The sequence below is a fragment of the Anas acuta genome, chromosome 13 (genome assembly GCF_963932015.1).
Source record: "Anas acuta chromosome 13, bAnaAcu1.1, whole genome shotgun sequence".
Taxonomy (NCBI): domain Eukaryota; kingdom Metazoa; phylum Chordata; class Aves; order Anseriformes; family Anatidae; genus Anas; species Anas acuta.
The window spans coordinates 13,304,365-13,327,000 of record NC_088991.1 but is presented as its reverse complement, the minus strand read 5'-3'; the positions used below and the strand labels follow the sequence as shown (position 1 = coordinate 13,327,000).

General features: G+C 48.7%; 1 protein-coding gene and 1 long non-coding RNA gene across 9 annotated transcripts in view; one reads left to right on the top strand and one right to left on the bottom strand.

Annotated features, from left to right (window-relative positions):
- Positions 1-496: 496 nt before the first annotated feature.
- Positions 497-2,629, bottom strand: LOC137863877 (uncharacterized). Its single transcript, XR_011101203.1, has 2 exons — positions 2,200-2,629; positions 497-882 (listed from the first exon to the last, which is right to left on the bottom strand). It is a non-coding gene; the product is annotated as an uncharacterized lncRNA (long non-coding RNA).
- The window catches only part of MBNL3 (muscleblind like splicing regulator 3), a 98,812-nt gene continuing 77,671 nt past the window's right edge, over positions 1,496-22,636 (top strand). For 3 of the 8 annotated variants that reach the window (XR_011101202.1, XR_011101201.1, XM_068697437.1), the window contains exon 1: positions 2,759-2,912. The gene's annotated coding sequence lies outside the window, so the exon portion shown is untranslated. Of the gene's footprint in view, positions 1,616-2,753; positions 2,913-22,636 lie in introns of those variants that run through there. The other 5 variants (XM_068697436.1, XM_068697433.1, XM_068697434.1 and 2 more) reach the window with 4 other exon arrangements.

Here is a 22,636-nt window from a genome sequence, read left to right as displayed (position 1 = left end):
CTTGGATGGAGTTGAGGTGAATAAAAGTGTAGCTGTTGGTGCTACCGTGCTCCTCTGGGCACAGAGGTTGGAGCAGTTGCTGTGTGAGTGGGGCCGAGAGGGGATGGCACTGGCTGCCCATGGGGTTGTTCCTGTGTCCTGGACTTGGGAATGGCCCGGCTCTGGGCTGAGCAGGCCATGGCAATTTTCACCCCATTTGTCAGACAGGGAAACTAAAGCACAAAAATGCTCAGGATGGATGGGCTTTTTCCAAAAGCATCTGGTGATTTTGGGCTAGCTATGGATTACCCTGCCATTTTCTCTCAGGTGGGCCACCTCACCGGCTGCTTCAGAAAAAGCTGGCTCCATCAATTTGCCCACAGCTGCCCAGATAACCGGCAGCAGACATAAACAGAAGCCAGACACCAGAGGCACAGTCCTGTGATGCAAACCTGAGATCGTCCTTCCTTTTTTAGGACCTAATCCTTTGTCCTTGCAGCAAGAGGCATAAATGCGATTTCTTTTTTTACACATCACTGTGTGTTTAATGTTTAACAGTGGGATCATTACGGTTTTATTAGCAGTATGTAATGCTTTTTCATCTTCAACTGACTTTGCAAACATTAACTAATTGATTTCAACTATGAGTTGGCATGGTGGTAACTAAGAGAAGTGATCTGCTCCTGGCCGCAGAGGAAGTCGTCGTGAGAACAGGGTGCAGAAAGCAGGGCTCCCGGTGTGCTGCTTGGACCGCCAACGCCGGCGTTTTTATTACAGCCATTTCCAGCGGGGCTGTTTTCAGGGAGGGCCGTTCCGCACGCGATAAGCGATCCTCATCTGCCTCTTTCAGCTTCTGGTTGAGCTCGACAAAATGTTGTATGTGTTGTTGAACCTCGTATAATGCTGATTTAAAAAAAAAAAAAAAAGAAAAAGAAAAAAAAAGAAAAAAAAGAAAAAAAGAAAAAAAAGAAAAAAAGAAAGAAAAAAAAGAAAAAAAAAGGTGATTGACTCAGTTTTCTTATGTGATCCATTGGTTGCTGGTTGTTTCCAGCTCGCCCTGACCAAATGCATAATTAAAATGTAAGTATTCGTGGGAATTAGATGCTAAAGTCAGGAATTGCTTGCAGTCAGACAGCGCTATCTTAAAGACGGGGCTGCCTTGAAGCATCCTGAAGCCGTCCACCCGGACACGAGCCGCAGGTCCGCAGCACGCAGCGCATGCAGGGCTCCTCTCCCTCACGCTGCGCCCCCGCTGTCCCCAAAGCCACCGTCGCGAGGGGGAAGGGGCGCAGCGGGGTGACACAGCCCGCGGCTTTGGGGTCTGCGGGGACAGAGGGGACGGCTCCCGGGACGGGGAGGGAGGCGACGTGGGTTGGGGGGGGGGGGACCCGAGGGGCTGCGCTGCCCCGGTGCGCGGTGCCGCGCGGGGCCGTGGCGGCCGTCGGGTTGCCATGGCAGCAGCCAGGCGGCGCGGCGGCGCGCACGGCCGGCGGGGCGCGGCGCGGCGCGGCCCCGGAGCGTACCATGTGCGCCCGGCGGCGGAGGGGCCGCGACGACGACGACGACGGCGGCTGCTGCTGCTGCCCTGCTAGCTCCGCCGCGGCGGGCAACGGCGACCGGGAGCCGCTGCGTCAATGTAACCGCGGCGGCGGTGATGGAGGAGGGAGGGGGAGCGCGGGGAGGGGGCGCCGCTGAGTGACATTTCCACGCCGCGCGTGGCCGCTCCGCCGCGGGGAGGGCGGGCGGTGGAGGGAGGGAGGGAGGGAGGCGTTAAAATGGCGGCGCGCAGCCGGCCCCCGTGCTAAACCGGCCCCCGTGGCTCGCCCCGCGCCGCCGCCACCCAGCGTGGCACGGAGCGGCCGCCCGCTGCCTGCCCGCTGCCTGCCCGCTTAGTGCCGCCGCTGCTTCCCCCACCCCCCCCCCACACACACCTCGAGGTAAGGCCCCGCAGCGGTGCTCGGGAGCCCCCCGCGGAACGGGGAGGGGGGCGCGGAGGCGGCGCCGGGGGGAGCGGCGGGGCCGGGGGTGCGGGCTCGGTTCGGGGGGCTGGGGGGGGTTGGGGCGCTCCGGGTCTTTGTCTGAGCCGCGGCTCGGCGCTGCCCCCCCCCTCCCTTCACCCCCCATGAAAGGTCGCCTTGCTGCCGTTCGGGTGTGTGCTTTTATTAAAAAAACCCTAAAAATAGAGAAATAACACCAAAACGGCCCGGCCAACAAACTCACGGACTGGGTTCTGCAGTCGTCGTGGCTGCCCGAAGCGTGCCAGGCGGTTTTTCCGCGCTCGCAGCGTAGCGAAATGCCTCCTCGGCCCGAGGCTGGAGCGGAGTTTTAGTCCCGAAAAAGCAGCACAAAGTATTTGCTGGGCTCCCCTCCTGCTGCAGAAACGAGCGGGGGCTTTGGAGGGGGAATTTCTTTTTTTTTTTTTTCTTTTTTTTTTTTTTTTTTGGACTCTTATTAAGGCATGCGCATTTGTTCATTCTTGCCACTGCACTGGAGTCTGCCTAGAAACAAAGAACACAGCCTGGCGAAGTTGATGCTGGCTCTGAAAGTGTCTGGCTTTTTTTTTTTATTATTATTATTATTATTGTTTTCTTCGTCATTTACTTGTGCCGTGGTTAAAAGGCTCTAGATATTTCCGTGAGTTATCTCCATGTGTCTGCATAGATTTTCTCCCCCCCCCCCCCCTCCCGCCCCTGCCCCCCTCGACCCTGCCAGGCCAGGTCTCTACGCATTTCGGAAAGTGTAGCCATGATAGAGAGAGCAACTTCTCCCATTTTCACCCAGCCCCGTGGTATGACAGTTCGTGGTAGGTGTGCCTTCCGACCGGGAGCCACCCCCTTGCTGAATCATTGTGGAGCGATGGCCGGACAGCTCGTCTGCTCGGGGAGCAAAATATTCCCCCGTGGAGCATGAGGTGATGGCGAGGCGAGAAGAAAGTAAGAGACCTGTGAGCGTGAGCGTTCGGGCTCGGCCGGGCGGTTGCAGGGAGCGAAACCGTCCCCTCCCGCGGCAGCAGGAGCAGTGGGTGCAGGTTTGGGCTGAAAGGCGAAACGTGCGGCGCTGCCTTGGAGGTAGTGAAACTCCGAGGGCCTGATCCTGCCGCGGAGGCTCCGTGTGTACCACATTTTGGGAGCAGCGTGTGAATCGGTGGTACTGTGCAGCGATGGTTATGAGCGGTAATCCAGGGATGTGTTTGTATAGATAAGTGTTTGAGTGGTGCCGTGTCCGTGCTATTTGCCTAAAACTGGGTGCTTGTTTATTCTGCGCTGGTGAAAGTCGTCAGCTTCGTTACTGCGAAGGAATAATGACTTTGGGGGGCTTGGGGCGTGTGCGTGTCAATTACTGAAGTGCTGCTTGGTGCTTCTGCCTTTATTCAAAGGATGCCAGAAAGTATGGAAGTGAGAGGTGGGATGAGCAATTTTGAGCTGGGGTGTATCAAGCAAGACTAAATTGCAGTGGTTGTTGGACATGTAATGTGATCCTGTAATTAGAGCGAGGTAATAGTCTATATACCATGTTGAAACTATCGAGTGTCTGAGTTGGAGCAGTCTGAATTAAGCAAGTTCTGCTGGGATTATGCAGTAGCAGAAGTAATGCAGTTAAAGTTTCCATAAGCAGCTTCAGTGGGGTTGCAGAGATGTTTTCCCCCTATGGGTCCTCCTTGCGGGTATTTTGCTTTTAAGGTAGTGCGTAGAGGCTGCGGCGGTGCTGCTCTCCAGGTTGGAGAAATACCTTATGTGGCACAGTCCTGCTCCTTGGAGCTTTACTTACAAACGAGGGCCTGAATTTCACATCTCAGCCCTAGGGGGAAGAAATAAACTCCCGAAGGAAAGGGCTCGTGGGTTCAGCTTTGTGCGGTTCGCACAACTGAGGGGGATTTAAAGGGCTCTGTAATTTGGTCTTAAAACTTCCCTGCCCCCACCACTCTATACCCCGAAAAGATTTGTGTTACCAAGAGGTCTGGTCTGGAGCCTGCGGGGCCGTGGGCTTTCCAGCACTCCCTGCCAGCGGGTGGGAGCTCGGGGGGCTGTCGGACAGGGCCTGCCTTGCTGCGGGGCTGTGCGGCTCCTGGGCACGAACCGAGTGTGAGTGCAGAGCTCCCATGTGTGGGCACCAGCCCTCCTGCAAATGCTGATTTCCCTCGGTGTGTGTGTGAGTGTATAGACATGGTACATATTTAAATTAAGTCATTTCCAAGTAGCGATGGCCCAGAAAAGTTTGAGAGCTATTTTGGCATTTGAGTGTTTCTATTTGAAAGACAATGGGCTGTACAGAAGCTTCTAGGTATTATGGGATGCACCTAGAGCAAGAGAAGGTGCAGTCTGTTCTCAGACGCAGCCAGTCTTCCCAGAGCAGCTGTGTTTTACACACATGCCTGGTCAGTCTGGATGCATCTATGTATATAATGGGTCTGGTACTATCTTCCAGGAGGTTTGTGATAGACCCACTGGGATCCAGAGCAGCTGTGATGGTTAGGGAGGAAACCAACCCCTTGGTGCTGTGATGCTCAGCCTCCCGCAGTGTCTGGCCAAGTCGGGAGGAGCTGGGGTGCTACATTCTCTTCCCCACTAAGGGGGAGTGAGGGCTCTCCAAGGAGGATGAGGAAGTGCATCTGGTGACTGGCCTCTTCCCTTAGCTGCCATGGGGAGGTTACTGAAAAGCAGGGTTGCTGGGGTGTTGATGCTCCAGTTTGGCATCCACATAGATGATTTTCTAGTGGTTTTCATGCACAATTCTGCTTCATAAGCAACAGTGGCCTGCTCTGCCTCCTTCTTTGATGAAGAATGTCTGGCAAGAGGCTTAAGTGTATGTCTTACATTTTACAGGTCTAGAAGTTTTGTTCTGTGTGTTTAAGGGAACTCTGAAGTGGGACTTAAACTTGTGACCCCAAACTGGGGGGCTCTGGCTTTCTTACCTCTTGCAGTATAGTTTGGAAATCAGTTTTGAAGCTGGTGCTGCAGTGGAAAAAGTGGTTCTGCTTCCAGCTGTTTGCTCTCGTGCCTTTACCATCCTTACTGATTAAAAATAATCTTTCTGAGTAACAACAAAGAAACTGACGCTCTCTAACAGTAACAGTCACTGCTTCCCTGGTTTGTTTTTCCCTGTGGCCACACAAACAGTTGTGCTGGCACAAGGACCTGGGGTGTACAAGCGGGACAGGATGGGGCCAGACTGCCGCTTTTGTTAGTGGCACTGACTTGTGCCTTAGCATAAAAGTTAAACTGATGGCAAAACTGCATGGCTGGTGTCTTGCAAAAGGTTCTTTCTTCATGAACAAGTCAAACCACGGCTTTCCTAGGCACCGGTGACTGCAGCTTAGTCAGGAGCCTGAAAGCAAATTAAGTTTTTTTTTTTTTTGGTGTGTGTGTGGATAATGCAGGCACAGGTGATGATTATGAATCTGCAGTCAGAATTTGGTTACTGATGCCTGCAGCAGGACACCCTTGCCATACCAGTGGTAAGAGCTTGGCTTTGGCAGTGGAGCAAACCATTGTGTGACTCAGACATGTTGGGAAAGAATCTGCAGCCTTTATAGGAGCAGGCTTTTCTGACCATGAGTGTACTTGAAGTCACGTGTAGAAACCGAGTACTAGAAACACGATGCTGCTCATTCAGAGGGAGGCTGTGTGCTGAAAAGCAGAGTTTGCATAGGTCTCACCTTCCAGATGTAGTTATAGGAGCTGTGGCACTTTCACTGTGCTCTGAAAACCAAGTCCAAATGTCCAACCAAAGATCTGCCATCTCAGACACAGCGTTGCACATCTGGGTTACCCAGGTCCGGCCTCCTGGCTGGACCCAAAGCACAAAATGTGAGAAAAATCTTCTGAGACATTTGGCTGGAGGATGATCATGGCCTGGAAGGGACAGGATGTCTTTCTTTACTGAACAGTTTGTATTTGCTCTTAAAATCCCTTAAAAGCTCTGAAGCTCAAACTTGCTTGATTTGCTGTTTGCCACATATAACATTTCAGTGAGAAGTTTCAGTTCTGTGTGGGTGAGTTAGTGCAGGAACTGTTCCCTTTTAGGTGACAGGGAACTGTTTTACTCACGTAATGCACTGCTTTGCTTGTTAGATTATTTTCCAACTGTCTTTTCAATCAGTATATTTCAGACCTCTGGGCAGTGTGTGTCCTTCTCTAGGGCACTGCTCAGGTCCCGCTTTGGCATATGCTCTAAGCACAGACGCATCTCTCTTTGCTGAAGTGCAGTCTTTGAGCCAGAGCCTTTATAATACCAAACCATTTTGTAATTCTCTGCTCACCTTTAATGCAGCATCACGGGTACTCCAGACTTTGTACGTGTGTCTTCTCCTGGAACAGACTTCCTCATTGTGTCCACTAAATGTAGAAATGGTATAAACTGTTCCTTTTAGTTTGCTTTCTCTAGGCTCATGTAGGCATGCAAATTGCTGCTCCTGGGTAGATTGTTTGCCTGAATCTGTGCTCGTGACATTTCTGCAGCTGCATGCCTTTTGCCTGTTAAGCTGTGGTAGTGCGTGCTCTCTTAAAAGGTGTGTATCCTCCCATTTTTCCATGCCATCTTCCAGGAAGGATTGTCTACCCGGAGCGATGTTATCTTCCCCCATTTTAAGTGGTGTCAGCAGATATTTATTTTTTTCCTTTCTCCCATCCTGATGCTAAGTACCCACCGCTGGGATGAGTTGTCTTGTATTACTCACTTGGAGCAAATCTGTGGCTTGGCCTCCAAATTACATGGCCCTGCTCAGTAAGGGTGAGGTCCTCGGGAGCTCAAGTCAGGGTGCCGGGATCTGCTCATGTGCCGTTTGTAAAAGCACGTATGGTGATAGCAAGCCAGAAAACCAGTGGCCTTCAGAGCTCAGTATTTTATGTCTGAGGGCTTCTGAATGCATAAAATCAGAGAGAATGTGTCTGTGTAATCCGATCTGTTCTTGAAAGCCTTGCAGAGGGCTGCATGCTGCAGACATAAGCTGTGTCAATAAGAACTCTATTCACTCTCTGAAAACAGCCTCGTGATCGGGTTTGACTGGCAGGCTTCCTAAGGGAGGGCCTTTTTTGAGAAAGAGCTTGGATTTTGGCGGCAGTTCTGACTGCCTTTTCGGACTCCCACTTATTGTTCTTTCCTTGGCGTGATAAACTTGGATTTTGCTGGGAGGTTTCTTGGGTACAGTGAGAATTTCATGCAGCGTGATAACAGGAGTGCGGCGAGAGTTTCCTTCCTCACAATGCAACCCCTCTGCCGAAGCAGCATTTAGGAACACGAAAGTGACAGATTTAAAAGAATATGAGGTAGGACTGGAAATTGCTGTGTGGGGGAGATCATTTTTGCGTGCATGCTCAGGGTACTTTATTGCAAAACAAAGGCACAAAATGCACATCCACGTAAGACTTGTGGATTGTAATGGACAAAATGTGTTTGTGCACATTTACGTGCCTTTTTTCTTCATTTCTGCAGATGCCTGTATTGCCCAGAAGTGTTATAGGGTGAAATTCTGCTTTCACTTACACGGGCATAAATCTGCTGCAAAGCCAGTGTAGTATTAATGACCGTAATTTGGCCGGTAGTGATTATTTAAAAATAAAAAACAAGCAAATGCAAAACAATATTCTTATTCTACTTTATGAAGTATTCTAGACCTGTCGTGTAGTCTTTTAAAATCTTGTAGTAAAAATTTGCTTGATAAAAACAGTGTATAAACATTGTATATACAATGTGTAAACATTGCTTTTATCAAGCAGATTTTTTCGGAAAGCTGAATTTTAATCAAAATACTAGACTGAGCTGCCGTTTAGTATATAATGTATGTCTAAATGGCTTTTTTTATTGCATTGCATGAGTGCTATTCAACATTTCTTCTGCTACAGTCTTAAAGTCAATGTCTCTGGCATTTAGTTACCATTTTTAATAAAAGAGGTGCTGGACAATCAGTTTTGTATGTTTTCATTTTTTATTCTATTTCTTTTCTTGAAGATCCCTTGGTATATCTGGCATTTCTTTAAAGCTTCAGCTCCTTGACTCAAGTTATGATATTAAAATTAGCTCATCTGTGTCTTTCTGGGTTATTCTTGTACCTGCAGAGAAAAACTTGAAAACATAATTAGGATGTAATATACATAAGCTCAAAAAAAAAAAAAAGAAGAGGTAACACAGAACTATTGTTTAAAAGAAATGCAATTATCCTTTAAGCCATTTGAGGCCTGACTTAATTTCTCGGGGTTTGCTGGTGACAATGCAGTAAAACTGAAGTTGACTCCTGATAAATGCCTGTACTGAGTCAGGAGTTTCGCTGCCGAAAATTGAGACGGAGCCGAGGAACAGCAGGAGCCCCTCGATGCCTGGAACCAGGCGCTGCCTCTGTGAGGTTCACACCCCCAAATGCTGTTCGATAAAGGCCCGATCTTCTCTGTGAGAGCTGTAGAACAAACTGGTAGAGTGGTTCAGGTGGGATTAGGACCAGGCCCCAGGAAAACAGCGCGCAGACGCGGGCAGTGCTGGGTTGTGACAGGCATTGAGAGGAAACGCTGGGTTCGCTGCTGCTGCTCATGACTCGGGGAGGCCGCAGCTGGGTAATTTGTTTTTACTTCCTGTTCCCAATCTGTTTGGGTCAAAAGTAGCGGTGTTTTTCCATATTACGATGTTTGGCTTCATTCTGCGAGGCAGCAATAAATTTCACACCGGGCACAACGTGTTTCTTATATTTCAGAGGCTCTTTATTGCTGCCCTGACTTTTAATTTGGATGGTGAAATCTTTATTAGTACCTCTCTTATTGCATGGACCTGCTTTCTGGGAAAACAGAAAGCTTTTTTTTTTTTTTTTTTTTTCTTGCTGCGTTTTGGAAAGCCTTTGCAGGGCCGAGGTGCTTAGTGGGGTGCGTGCGCCTCACAAAGGGCAGGCAGATCTCATTCTTGTGGTGACAGAGGCTGGGGTGCCGAGCTGCTACGTGTGCGTGGCTCCCCCATGGGGAAACTTTTCCCCCTGTCCCCAAAAGACAAGCCCTGAGGACCCCTGAGAGCACGAGTGTGGCACGTGCTGTGGCTCTGCTGCTGGGCATTGCGCTCCAGAGCGCTGGGTCCAGGATCACCCCGCGGGGTGCGGGGCGCTACCACGGGCCTCCAAGCACAAACCTGGTGGAGAAGGGAAGGGAAGGGGCATCCTTCTGCACACGAACAAATGAAAATAAGCAGCTCCTGTTGCATCTTTAACAAAGTGTATCTAAAGTTATTTTTGAACAGAAAAGAAACAGTAGCATGGGGCTGTTAGCAGGGTTACATGGTAGCACTAAGAGGTAACTGTCTTTCCTCTTGCTCCAAAGCATGCAGATGCTTGTGCCATACCCACTGAGGAACCCAGGGCATTCAGGTGCCTTCGTGCCCTCGGACAGGCTTCCTGGGTTATGCCACTGCCCCCCTGCCTTGTAGTTGCTGCGTTTGATTCTGGCATCTGGAACTGAACTCCTCAGTCCTAGGTCCTCGCTTGACCTGGGTTTGTTCCCCAGACCAAGCCCTCCACCTGCAAATTCGGCGTGGCTAATTGCTGAGTAAAGTGCTTTGTGCAAGAGCCCTGTGCCCTTCCTTGTGCATAGCCGTGCTAACAGCTCCCATGGGCCCTGATGTGCTCTGCCTGATGCAGCAGCACCTTGCATGTGGGGCTGGAGGAAGCAATGCTGCAGGCCATGTAAATGAAGCTGACCAGCTGGGGACTTTCCAGCTCTGGTGGCTGTGTCATAATATGACACGTTTGATAGCTGACGCTTGGATATCAAGGTTGGAATGCTGCTGCTGAAAGTCAAACTCATTTTGTGTCCTACATTAGGTGGAAGGTTGTACTTCTGAAAAAGACCCTGAGATCAATTAATAACATGCAGGGAAGTTTCTGGTGTATCTGACAATAGATTTACTTGTTTACTGTATGGTGCCACCATCTTATCCCTATCGTGATAGCAGATTTGTAAATTCAGCACGGCTGTGGAGTCTGTCCTGGATTCCCTTAGGAGGGTGACTACACTATTTTGCATACCAGCTTACATTAGAAGCAGTTTCTCCCCCAGGTCTTGGAGCATCTCCACCTGCTCAGCCAACCTGGGGGATGCAATATCTGACAACAGAGTATTTGGTTGCAAAATGCTACGGGATTTATCCTTATCATAGAGTCTACACCCAATTCCTCTTGTGTCTCTGATATAGATGACTTCCAGGTGCAGGTAAAGAGAGAATCAAACTTCTGTGGAACTTGTGTATGTGGGGGAATTGTGGAAGCTGCTTGAGAGAAGCGCTGCCAAGGTAGAGCCTTTGGCTGCTCGAGCCTTTGGTAGCTCGAGTACCCGTGGGCTCCACACGGAATGGAACCTGCTGTCTGCTGCCCTTCAGAGGGGTTTTGGCACTGAAAGGTACAGACTATTTCCTCTGTTGCTGTCCTCATTCCTCTGCCTTGTGCTTGGTCTCATAAATGTTTGTCCTGGCCAGGAGAGAGGGCAGAAATGAGCCCTGGGCCCTGTGGGAGGGCAGAACTGCCCAGGCTGATGGCAGCCTGTGCTTGGGTCAGCTGGAAGTGGTGTTGAAATCGGAGCTGGAGGCTGCCCAGGCCTGCAGGAGAGCGTCTGCACAGGTGGGGCCGAGCTGCTCAGTGACAGCCTTTTGCAAGGTGCTGTTTTTTTTTTTTCTTTAATTCAGTAAATTGCTAACTGTTGTAGTTACATACCAGTTATTAAGGGCAGTGTTTAATACAGCTGTTGCATGAGCCTGTGAGCAAAGGCAGGTGCCTTTTACCAGTGGTAACTCCCTTTTTGAAACAAAAGGACTGGACAGTTGAGTTGGACTGATCGTGGGCTACTGGAATTCACCACAGAAAATAACTGCACACAGGTGCCTGCACTATAGGCTTGGAAATGTGTTGCCACTGTGGGGACCAGGCGAGCAAATGTGGGGGCTGAATCACTGAGACTGGCCCCACCGAGTGCTCCTGATTTGGGGCTGGCAGGCAGGGACTGGCAGCGTGGCTGCCACGGAGTTGCCTTTCCTACAGTGAAACAGAGATGTAAGCACATGTGGGAAGCCTTTCATTTAGAGGGGTAGCACAGAGCAGTGTCCTCAGGTTGAATGTGAACGTTCATTGAAGCCACCCGAGTTCAGAAAGAAAGAAAAGAAAAGTTCAGAAAGAAAGAGGAAAGAAAGCCGTTAGAACTGCAGAACTGATTTACAGAGTTATGCAGCAATTACCAAAATAAAAAAAACTGTGGGGGGGAAATATAGGATGCTTGTTGAACTAACACTACAAATATTTTTTTTTTAAGACTTCTAGTACAACAAAACCACTGAGGGGGAGAAGTCCATTACAGTGATTGTAGTCCAAATATAGCATCTTTGTGATAGGCAGAAAGCAAACCTGACTACAGGTAAGAGCAAGACTGGGAGGAAGATTAAAAACAAAACAAAAAAAAAAAACCAAAACCACCACTAATATTCTGAATGGTAGAAGAATGCATTTCAATTCATTTGATGTCAGTAATCTTTGTTATTAGCTGTAATATGCTGGTGTGAAGCACACAGTCTTGACTGTCCCCACCCTGCTGCTTCCCCAGAACTGTGTTAATAAGAACAGAGTTTCTCCTGACCTCTACCTTTAGACTATGAGCTCCCAAGAGCACAAATTACTCTTCTATGTTTTTGGACAGTATCTGCAGGTAGTGAAAGCTGCCACCAAAAAAAAAAAAAGGTAGCAGTGCAGCTAGGAATGTGCTCCTGCAGTCCCAGATCACTTAGCAAGGGCCTGATTCTGCATGATGCTTACAGGAGGATGGATCTGGGGCTGCGACTGGGTCTCAGGTATGTGGCTGCTTTTAGTATCATCTTAAACCTGTACGTATCCAAAGTGGTTGTCAGCAGGGTGATCTTGGGAGGAGGCTTGCTGAGTTTGGAGAGCAAGAGGGGATACAATCTGCTCTATTTGCTGATGTACACCTTCCTGGGAGATGTACTGAAAGAGAAATATAAATGCAATGCTACTGATGTACTTGATGCAGTAATGCTAGGTAGATTGTGGTGACAAAGAGGTGAGATTGGCTTTAAGATTGTTGTTTGCAAAGATTGAGCTTTTAGTGCTGGGAGAGCAGAGCAGCAGCATGTAATACCTTTGGGTGGGAGGTTATCTTGCTTGTCTTCATGTGTCTCCCTTTTCTGAGGGAGAGACTGGCAGTCATCCCTCTGCATGCAAGTTTGCTTAGATTTCTGCAGTAACGTGATGTTGCTCATCTTGGAGATTCAGGCAAGTGAGAGAATTAAAGTGAGAGATCTGCTTGCTCATGACCTGAATCCCCTAATCACAGCCTCATGTAAGTGAAGGTCTTAGGCTGGGTTGAGTAGAGGGCATCTCCATACGAGAAAATGCACATCTGTTCTCAGCCTTCCAGAATTAGAGTTTATTCGTGATGAAATGGGGTTGTCTCCTTAAGCCAGACCTGCTGTGTGGGCATTGCTTCCCCTATGGTGAGTGCTCCACAGGAGCCTTGGTGAAGGTGGGTATGTGCCACCTGAGCTTCCCGTAGTGGGAGAGCCTCACCCGGCTGCCAGAAATGCCTCTGGGGTGAGTCTGTGCCTTTTGGAGCTGTGCCTTAATAGGATGGACTCAGATTAGAGCCTTAATTTTATTTAATTTGAGCTTTGTGCTGCTGGTTTTTGTTCTTTAGCCTGGGAAGGAACATTAGCGTGGTTCATACAATAGTGTGGCCACTTTCACTGACCCTGTAATTTGCTTTTGACTGTCTCTGCTTTCTGTGGATGTTTTTCATAGGGTGCTTCACTAATGCCAAGGCGGTGGTAATCCCACACTTTGAACTTTGTGTTCAGCTAATTCCAGGTTGTAAGACTGCAGCCAGAAGTGTAAGACTAGCTGTTTTTTTTCAAGTAGATGGCTAAACTGAAAATTCAATTAAAAAAGAAAAGGATTTTATTCCACTTTAGGTAAACTGGTAAAAGAGTCCTTGGCTTCAGTGATGAGCTGAAAAAACAATCCCATTTTCTGGCATAGAGGCATAGGGAAGAGCATTTTTGTTGAGAAATATATAGTTTGTTTATTTATTAGATGAAAGGTAGAGATACTTGGCCTTGAAGCATAGTTTCAGCTGAGAGATAGAGGAGAAAAGTAAAGCAAGTGAGAGAAAAACCTAATGCTGCTTGCCTTTTGTGAAGAAATGCTCCGGTTTTTCTTTTGAAACGATCTGAAAATTCAGGTTAGTCACTAAAGCTGAATAAATAATTTCTCTGAAAAAACACTACCTAGCTTGCAGTCATTGCAGACATAAAGGCAGGGTAAAATATTTTGTGAAAGGACTTAAAAAGCACATTTGGCTCGAATCTGTCGTTGTGCAAACTGGGGGAGCATCTCTGATTCTTGTTTTCTGAGGATCTGGCCTGCATCTTGTTTTTAATCTATTTTTCTCTCCCTCCCCCACCTACTCCCATGATATGAAAGGTGAGTCTGTGTGGAGGCTTTCTTGCAGCACACGTTTGAGGAATGCTGTAGAGCTCAGAATTTGATCGGGAGGCTCCTCCTAACCTCAGTGGGGTTTTGTTTACAGCTCCTGTGCACCTAGTGCAAGGCTGCGCTCCCGTGCACCAAATATTAGCTCAGTATCAGGTCAGACACAAGTACTTGGGGTTTTGATCATCCTCCCACAAACTTTTGTAGAAAACACTGTGCAAATGTCTTTGAGAACGATGAAAAACACCTTTAGTGTTGCATGAAGGTTGGTGTGAGTTTGTTGTTGTTGTTGTTGTTTTTTTTTTTTCTTAGCTAGCTGCCTTCTCAAATAAGGTGATAACAGATTAGTTGCTAATATCTCATTCACAGGTTGACATTTCCACTGCTGCTGTTGATATGCTGCTGGGGCCGAGGTTTTCTGGTCACGAGGTGGCCGAAGCACAAACCCAGACCAGGCTCGGTGTGGGATAAGAAGGCAGAAGGCTCCTGGGAGCCAGTGCCCAAGGGCTGGGTGTCGAGGCAGAGGCATGGGGGTCCCAGCAGGCTGGGGACTCAGAGCCACGCAGGCTGTCAAGGTTTTGTGGTAATGGAAATTTTGCAGGTCTCTGCAGGTGAAGGCTCCCATTTGATGGCAAACTGAACAAGTAGGGAGATGAGGTCGGTGGGAGTCAGGATTTTTTTTGGGGGGGGAGGGGATAGTTAGCTCTGAGAGTGAATATGGGGAGCTTGTGTGAAGGAATAGAGGAGAGGAGTAGGAAGGAGAGGCAGGGCTGGGGCCTGAACCAGAAGAAAGGTGTTTGGATGGATGGCAGCATGGCAGAGAGGAGTGTCAGGGGTATCAGCAGGAGCCTCTGTGTTCTGGGGTTGGAGCATGACTTTGTGCTGTGCAGCTGGGATGGTGCCTGTGTTCCCATTGTTCCCCACAGGATCCGAGGCAAATACCCTGCTTATATGATGTGTCTGGGCAAGACATGACAAGCTATTGTCCATCTGCCTCTGGCCTGGCCTGCAACTCCTGCGTGTTGGCTGCATGGTGTGGGGACAGAAAGGAACATGCTGAATGTGAGATGGTGTAAGAGCCACAAGCCAGCTCTTAATTTTTAAGTACTATTGCAGCAAGTAGCTGGGCTGGGCTTGGTGAGGTACTGCTACAGGGTGACATGGTAGCTGCATGAAGTCCTTTGTGCTAAATGAATGCTCTGTACTGATGTCTCTTTGCTGAAGGAGGAAAACCTTTAGATGAAGCTGGATGTAGCAGATCCTTCTGTGTGCGGCCAGGGCTGCATTTGAGATAACTTTTGGGACTGTTAATTGAAGGCTCATGCCCTGTCGTGCAAGTGCTAGGACGGGGATTTACCTTGCAGAAGGTAAAGCCAGTGTTTCCCATTTGCTTTCTCTCTCTTGAATGCATGTGTGGTTCTAAGGGAGCCTTTTGTCAATAAACATTAGCATTTGTGCAGTGTGATCAAAAGAGTCTCGTGGCTCTGTGGGCTGAAGGGGAAACTGAGCATAGACAGGCCCGTGTTGGAGTCCCTGTGTGTTCGCTGTGCCCTTAAGGTAAAGGATTAGGCTTGCAGAAAAGGAACGAGGTCAGGTCTAGACCAAGAAGTAGGCTCTGGAATCCAGCCAAAAGCGTAAGTAAGGTTTTTCCTGTAACAGCATCCTAGATGTGGCAGTTGTGTTGACTTGGCCGAAATGAGGCTGACATCTGTAGGTCAGGCCTGATTAAAAGCAAAGGAGGGTGGAGAATAGCTCCGCAGCGTAAAGAGGATTTGAAGATAACGGCGGGGGGAGATGTGTAGCCCTTACTTGCAGAATTTGGCTTGGCCTTGGGACCTTGGGACTCTTGCCCTGTCTGAGAGCTCCTGGTCACCTGGTTTCTTTGTGAGCCTCCAGAGTGCTGTGGCTGCTGCTCCCTTCTTCCTTGGTTCACAAATGTTTTCTGATTCATCCATTCCCTCCAAGTCTGTGACTCTGTGGATAGAAGTCTGACTTGAGCGTTCTCCTGTTCAAGGAAAGCCTTCCTTGCAAGCCTTTGGCTTGCTCTAAAACCCCATGGCAAAGACAGCACCCACCCCTTGCTTTGTTCTGCTAAAGGGTTAAATGTCTGGGCCTTTTGCTGGGTGCAGATGAAAGGTGCTGTATTGCTGAGCATTATGTGCCAGAGGCTGCTTCAGAAAACATTTCTGTGTTCCTTTTGACCTCCGTTGAATCTTCCTGCCCACCCTCAGTTGTGCTGGCTGCTGAGGGTGCTGGAGACTGTTTCTTTGCTTCAGAGAGAAGGAAAGAAGGCGATAGAACTTCTGAAGCAATAACCCTTGTGCTTTAATAGGGCACCATCTTGTTTCCAAACTGAGGTTCCCTATCACTAGCTGCTGCTGAACTTATATTTTGAACGTGCTGCTTTCCAAAGGGTTTAATGCAGAGGATCGCCATCATTTGGTGTAGGTGAACTGAAGCATGGAGAGGTGAAATGACATACTGCAAACTCAATGAAGGAGCTTGGTGCTGCCACCACAGTCAGGAATGCAATCAGTTGGTCTTTTCAGTGCTTTCCTAGGAGGGGACAGTGAGCCAGGAGGGAGCTGGGGCTCAAGCAGGCTTGGAGTGTGTTCAAGGAGGTCTGCGGTCTGCTGCTAACCTTGTGAAAGAGGTGTCCAGCTGCTGTCAGCTTCCCAACTCGAATGGCTGTGTCTGAGCTGCCTGGGCTAGCCTGTAGCCTGGCTCCATGGAAGGGCTCGGATTTTCTCCCTGGGGACGCTGGTACAGTCTGACCGCAGCTCCCCAGGTATTCATGTTTATTTGATTGGAAGCATTCAGGGACTGGTCCACTGTTCTGACTCTTCCACTGAAAGAAATCATCATGGAAAAATGGCTTATTTGATTAGATGAAAATTCATGTAGTAAGAATCTGAGAGGAAAAGGGTTCTTGGTTTCTCCCTGAAGCAGGAGTCTCTAAAGTTTCTAAATGAAAACCTTTCTTAGCAAGATAAAAATAGAGAATTACTTGATGGGGAAAGTACTGACTTCCCTACCAACTCTGAGTGGCCTTCGGCTGGGAGGAAGTGGGGAAATTAGATCAGACCTGGTGGTTTTCCAGTGAAGTAGCTAGAGTTACACCAGGGCTGTGTTTTGCCCCTCTAAATTTAAGGGGTGTATGAATTGGTATGAAAATTTAAAATTAAATCTTGCCAAATAATACTCTTTATAGGATTTGCCATCTGCACAGCACTGTACCATGAAGTGCCCCCAGTGTTACATGGCAATACTCTTCACATTCAGGTGCTCAGGCCAGCTGAATGGCACTGATAGTTGTGGTAACTGTTCACATCGGTGCGTTAATAACTTTTATACTTGGGGAAATCACAGCACAAGCACTAATACCCTTGCATAGAGTTCTGGGCCTCTCTGTCAGGAGAGTGGCAATTGTTTGATGATTTTGTGGAAAATAAATGATCTCAGCTCTCATTGTAGTCCCTAAATTCATTTTCAGCTGTGACAAGAGCCAGGATTTAAGCCTGGGTCCCCAAAAGTAAAATGCAGTTAATTAGTCCACTCTATCATGTAGCTGTTCTCAGTTTAACAAAGGCAGTACATTCAGCCAGACAGTTCTTGCTCGTAAGCGCTGCTAACCTTTTGAGCTGCACGTATGGCAGTGTGCTTGCTCAGAGCCTAAAGTCCATATGTTTGCATCCCTTTTCAGCAGTGCTTCTTAACCCCTCTGTACTGCCTCATTATAATGCTGCTGATCTCCGATTGAGAAACTTCTGGCACCAGTGTGTGTGTGTGTTAAGCTTGAGTGATGATTTGTGTTACGGCGGTGGCTGCGGGTTCGTACCAAGATCAGTCTGCTGCAGAATAAAAGGGGAGAGGGTTTCTGCCCTGAGGAGCACGTAGCCCTGGGTGTGAATATACAGCGCTTGGTTTCTGGGCTGGAGGAAGGATGTGCGAGCACTCATCCTGAGCCCTGGCTTCCTGTTCTTACTGGACCAGATCTCCTCTTGGACTGGAAACCTGTTTGCATCAGATGCTGATAAGCAAGAGCTCCACGCTGAATGCTGCCGTGGGAGATCAGGTGTGGTGAGGTGCAACCTGCAATAAGCCAGCAGAGTGAAGAAGTGCTGTCACTAGGTGCTGTGCTGCACTTCTCCTGGAAGGTCAGGGATGTAGGGGACACTTTTGCTTGCCATCTCCCCATTTTTACGGGTCTGGCCCATAGAGAGGATGGGGCAGGGCAGCATGCTTCCCGAACAAGACAGGCTGTTGGGAAGTTTTCCTACCCAACCACTGACCTCAGGCAGGGCACTTATCTCTCTTCTGCAAAGGGACTAAAGCTTGGATTAAAGTTTCTTGATGTTCGAGTCCTTCATAATACCACAAGGGTATACAAGCTCAAAATATTATTTTTCTTTGTTGTGTAAATATGAAAGTTTGTCTGTTGCCCCTGCAGTGTTACAGCATTTAGTAAACTGGGGCAGGGGGAAGGGTCCTTAGTCTGGGTATAACTGCTGGTAATTTTGCAGGAAAAAAAAAATAGTGCCTGCACTTTAAAAAGTGTAGGGCCTTATTTTCAGACCCTGGCATCTTTTTCATAGAATCATCATAGGATGGCTTGGCTTGGAAGGGACCTTAAAAAAGTCCCTTCAGTTCTGACCCCCTGCCATGGGCTAGGATGCCACCCGCTAGGTCAGGACCTCGTCCAACCTTGAACACCTCTGAGGATGGAGCATCCACAGCTTCTCTGGGCAGCCTGTGCCAGTGCCTTGCCACCCTCTGAATATTCAGATTCAAGCTGCACAGTAAGTGCACATACTTGGCTGCTTACAGAAATGTACACTCACTCGTATTGTAATCCAGAGCTTGTGTTTGCAGGCAGTGCCTCTTGGTTGAATGCAACCCCTGCACAAAAAATCGTCTGTATGTAGATACTAGAATGTGAACAGTGATGGCTGTGTGACTGGATAACGGGTCAAGACCCCCTGAAAATAGAAGCATATTGATGTTGTTAGCAAAAGCTGTGGAGCATGTTTTCCTTGAAAATTGTTATTCAATATTGTCCTTGGCGTCTTTGAATTAAACATACCGTACAAAATGGCTTGCTGGAATTTTGACTGTACTGGAGGATTGGATATTGGGTAGTCATTATCAGCAGCCAGAGATGGTAGCATGACCTACTGAACAGACAGCAAGATGCATAGGCACAAGCAGCAGGGAAATCTAAGATGAGAAGGCATGGAAATATATGTACAAGGTAAAACTTGCGCAGCCAGCCCTTATGCAGCAAATAAAGCAAGGTCTTACTGACCTTGGCAGCTGTACAGGGCAGCCTTTGCATAAGAATGACTTGTGCTTAATATGCTGGAGAAATTATTCACGGACAAATATTGTTTCCTGCAGCATTGGGGATGTGATCTTCTTACTCCACCTCCATTTGCAACGTAGAAACACAAATGCATCATGGACAGGGTAAAAGGAGCACCTGACTCCTCGCAAACTCATTGAGTTCTTTTTTCTGTGATCTGGAGAAGAAATCTGGTACTGTTCTGCCTGAGCTGAACTTTTCCAGTGCCTTGTAGCAGCCACCTTCTCTTGGAGACCTGGCAGTGGCTGGATATAAAGGCAGCGTGGTGGGTGTCTTCCTTAATTAGTCCACGCAGTTTGTGTCTTCTAACAAGAGCTCTGCTCTGTTGCAGGCACGCGAAGTAGTAACAAGGAAGATTGATAGGAAAACACTAGTGTGGAGGAGGGTGGCATTATTGCTCTGTGAAAATGTGTTTTGGTTTTTTTGTTGGTTTGTTTTTTTTTGTTTTCTTTTACTCACAAATCTAGGCATCTGCTTCTCTGGAGTTGGGTCTGAGCTTGGACTGTCCAGCCCCCTGGTAAGCCCCTGCAGAAAGCTTGTGTTCCTGGATCCCCAGGGGCAGAGCTGTGGGGCAGGATGGCACAGCATCTGAGTGCCTTGCACTCCATGGGGTGCTGTGGTGAGGCAAGCAGAGGGACCTCGACCTGCAGGCTGGCACGGTGCACGTTACATGCCGGGAGATTCTGAGCTGGCAAAGCTTTGTTTTCCCTGACTCCGCTGTCAGCATCTCCCGTGCTCCAGTTCCTGCGTGCAGCTCTGCACCCGGCCAAGTACAGCTCACCTGCTCTTCCGAGTGGGCAGGAGTTACTACAGAGCCTATAAATGGTGGCTCCCCACATCAGAGCCTGGTCCCTCTCCAGCTGAGACGGGGGTGGGACAGATGGACCCTGAGCTGGCTGGAGCCTCCGCTCGGCATGTCCTGGGGCCTGGCCAGTCCCCGTGCTGCCGCCGGCGTGGGGTCTGTGCCTGCCCAGCTCTGTGTGGGCTGGCAGTTGCTTCCCCTGCTGAAATCAAGTCAGTGTTTCGCCCAGCTCTGCAGCTATCTGCTAGTGCAGGTTCTCACTACTTACTTGGTACCATGGGTTTTTCTTTCTCGCCCTCACCCACTGAAGAGATGAGTGCCATAAATGCCCGCGTTCCAGAACAAATCCCTCTTGCAAGTTTTGTCGGAGCAAGGTCTCCCAGGGCTTTTTTGGAGGGATATCGGGAGAGGGTCAGAGATGGTGTTTGTTAATATTGATCATGGGGAGTGTAATTAATGTGGGTATAAAGTGTTAAATGTTAAATTAAAATGGGAGATTTGAAAGCAGTCAATAGATCAATTCTGAGGCTGGGATGAAATGCTCAGACTTTCAAACAATAATCAGATTTCCAATAAAATCTCCATTGTGTATAATTAAAGGGGTTGCAATATTAAATCAGGTGTTAAGGGAATGATATTTAGAGGATGCTGACATAACAAAGATCCAGACAAAAAGAGCCCTCCTGTCTGCAAGCAGAGCCCCTGACTGGGCAGAAATGGTGCGGAGAGTGGGGAATGCACGAAACTAGCAACTAAAATCACAAAAAGAGGAGAGCGATGAGAAAGCTGCAAACTCCCTGCTGCAGTGCTCAACATCAGGCTGGCTTTGTCCTGGTAGGTCCCTTGTACTTGATCCATCCATGTGCATGTACGTCTACGCCTGAGGTCCTCGTGTTGGCTGGCCAGCCTTCAGAGAAGTGAGGGCAGCGTGTCAAAGCCCACCCCAGCAGCGAGTATCCCATGCAAAAGCCTCCCCAGGAGAAAGGGGGAAAATACATTACTTACCAACCATGTTTCAGTGATATCCCAGCTAGTTGATAAGAGCAAAGGCATATGATCAATGCTTTGGGAGCTCGCAGAGTAGCAATTAAGGAGAGGTGAAGTTAGGCTTGGCTCTATATCCAGTGGGATGTATGGGGTGTCCGAGGGCACATAGGATTTCCAGGATGTGTCTTTGAAATTTGTGTTTTTTTTTTTCCCTCGCCCTACAATCTGTAAATATGTAGAAAAGGGTGTGGAGTAGCAACTTCATAGTTTAACTGGCCTGTGAGTAATGGTACCAAACAAGTCCTGCTTTGTGGGGCAGTGTCAGGCTTTGCTCTTCCAGTCAGCTTAATTTTCTGGTGCCGCAAGCCACGTGGGAGGCTGTAGGAAGCACCACAGTACCCATTCCCCAAATATGTATCTTTGCTCTAATCCCTAAAGGGATAATTCAGAACATAGGACAGATGTAGAAGTTGCTCTGGGCTCTGTACCTGTCAGGGTAACATTACCATGAGATGGAGGGGGGGAAACACTCCTGTGCTGGATAAGATGAATGAACTTGCTCATTAGCCCTGGGCATTTATTTCCTAACCTTGTCCTGTACCTGTGATGTGATTATCTGTGAAGACATAGCTGTAAGGCTCTCCAAAGCCTTGAAAGACGCATGTTTCAAGAGTAGGTTCTCACTTTGTTTTATAATCCTGGTGGCAGCCTGTGCTGTGCATTTCTTGAGGTTTAAATGCTGATTAGGTTAATGGATTGTAATGTAACCCCACCCAGCCGGTCATCAGTCCCTTGGAAATGCCTTGTGATTGGGATCATTATTGCTTAATTGCAAGCCCTGCCTTACCCGTGGACTTGGCAAGGCTGGAGCTTACCCTGCTCCTTGAAGAGTGGAGGGTGAAGAGTGGGCAGGGAGGTGTCTGCAGGGCAAGGCTCTCCTGGTGCCTTTGTGTAAAGGTCCCTAAAATTTCTACTGGCACAACTGGGCAGAGGCAGATCTTTGGAAAAAGTGCCCTTGTGCTGTAACCCACAGAAGAGCTTCTTTATTAACAAATCCTGAAGGAGGGTTGGTTATATTGTAGCCCTTGTTTTCAAGGTCACTCTTAATTTTTTTTTTTTAATTGCAAGTTTGCTCCCAGATCTGACGTTGCAAATGAGACTTGCTGCAGTGAGCGTCCCCAAATGGTTGGAAATTATGACATTTCATCTTGAGATTGCTCTGTGTCACCCTGACACTCCTCTTTATCTAAGAGAAAAGCAAGCTTTACAGACTGCCGTACACAAACTTTAACTGGGAGTCACTAAAAAGAGATCTTTCTGAGAAGAGGCTAGTGCTCAGCCTGCAGCATATCATAAAAGTCCAGGGGGCAGGGAGATCAAAGTGTGACTATGGGCAAAGGCTCCAGAGGAGCTTCATCTTCCTCCTTCACAGAGGAGCTGTTGAAATCCTTGCTGAGAGAGGCCAGCGATGCACAAAGCTTGCACAAGTGTTGGGGAGATCGAACAAGCACTCAGTGGGGAGCTGGTTGGGGAATACCGAGCAGGCCAACCACAGCAGGCTCAGGAAATCCTCCGAGTTAAAAATAGTGGGTGGCTGGGTGAGTGTCACGCTGGGAGATCGCATGTGGCTGCCTCATAACTTTTGGGTGGCTGCTGGGCTCCAGGGGGAAGGAGGGCCATGCCTCCACCCCTGTCTGCCCCCTTCTTCAGGGGTGCTCTGAGCTGCCCTGTCCCGTGCTGGCACTGCCGCGGTGAGGATTGGAGTCTGGGGGCAAAGGTTCTGCTACAAGGAAAAGAGCAACCCGCTCTGTGGGAGGCTGGCAGGGTGTTGTGCTCCTTGTTGGGGCAGGAAGGTGTGAACCTGGGGTTTTTTTCTGACAGTCTGACCCCTTGCTGTGCCCTGTGCTGTACATACAACGCTGCTGCTCCTATACCTGTCCTGCCCTCAACCTCACCTTTGTAATCTGTAATGCTGGAGAGGCTCCCCAGATTCAGCTGAGCACAGTGTGCTGCTCAGGGGATGTTCTGTCTCTGCCTGCACCTGCTTGCAGAC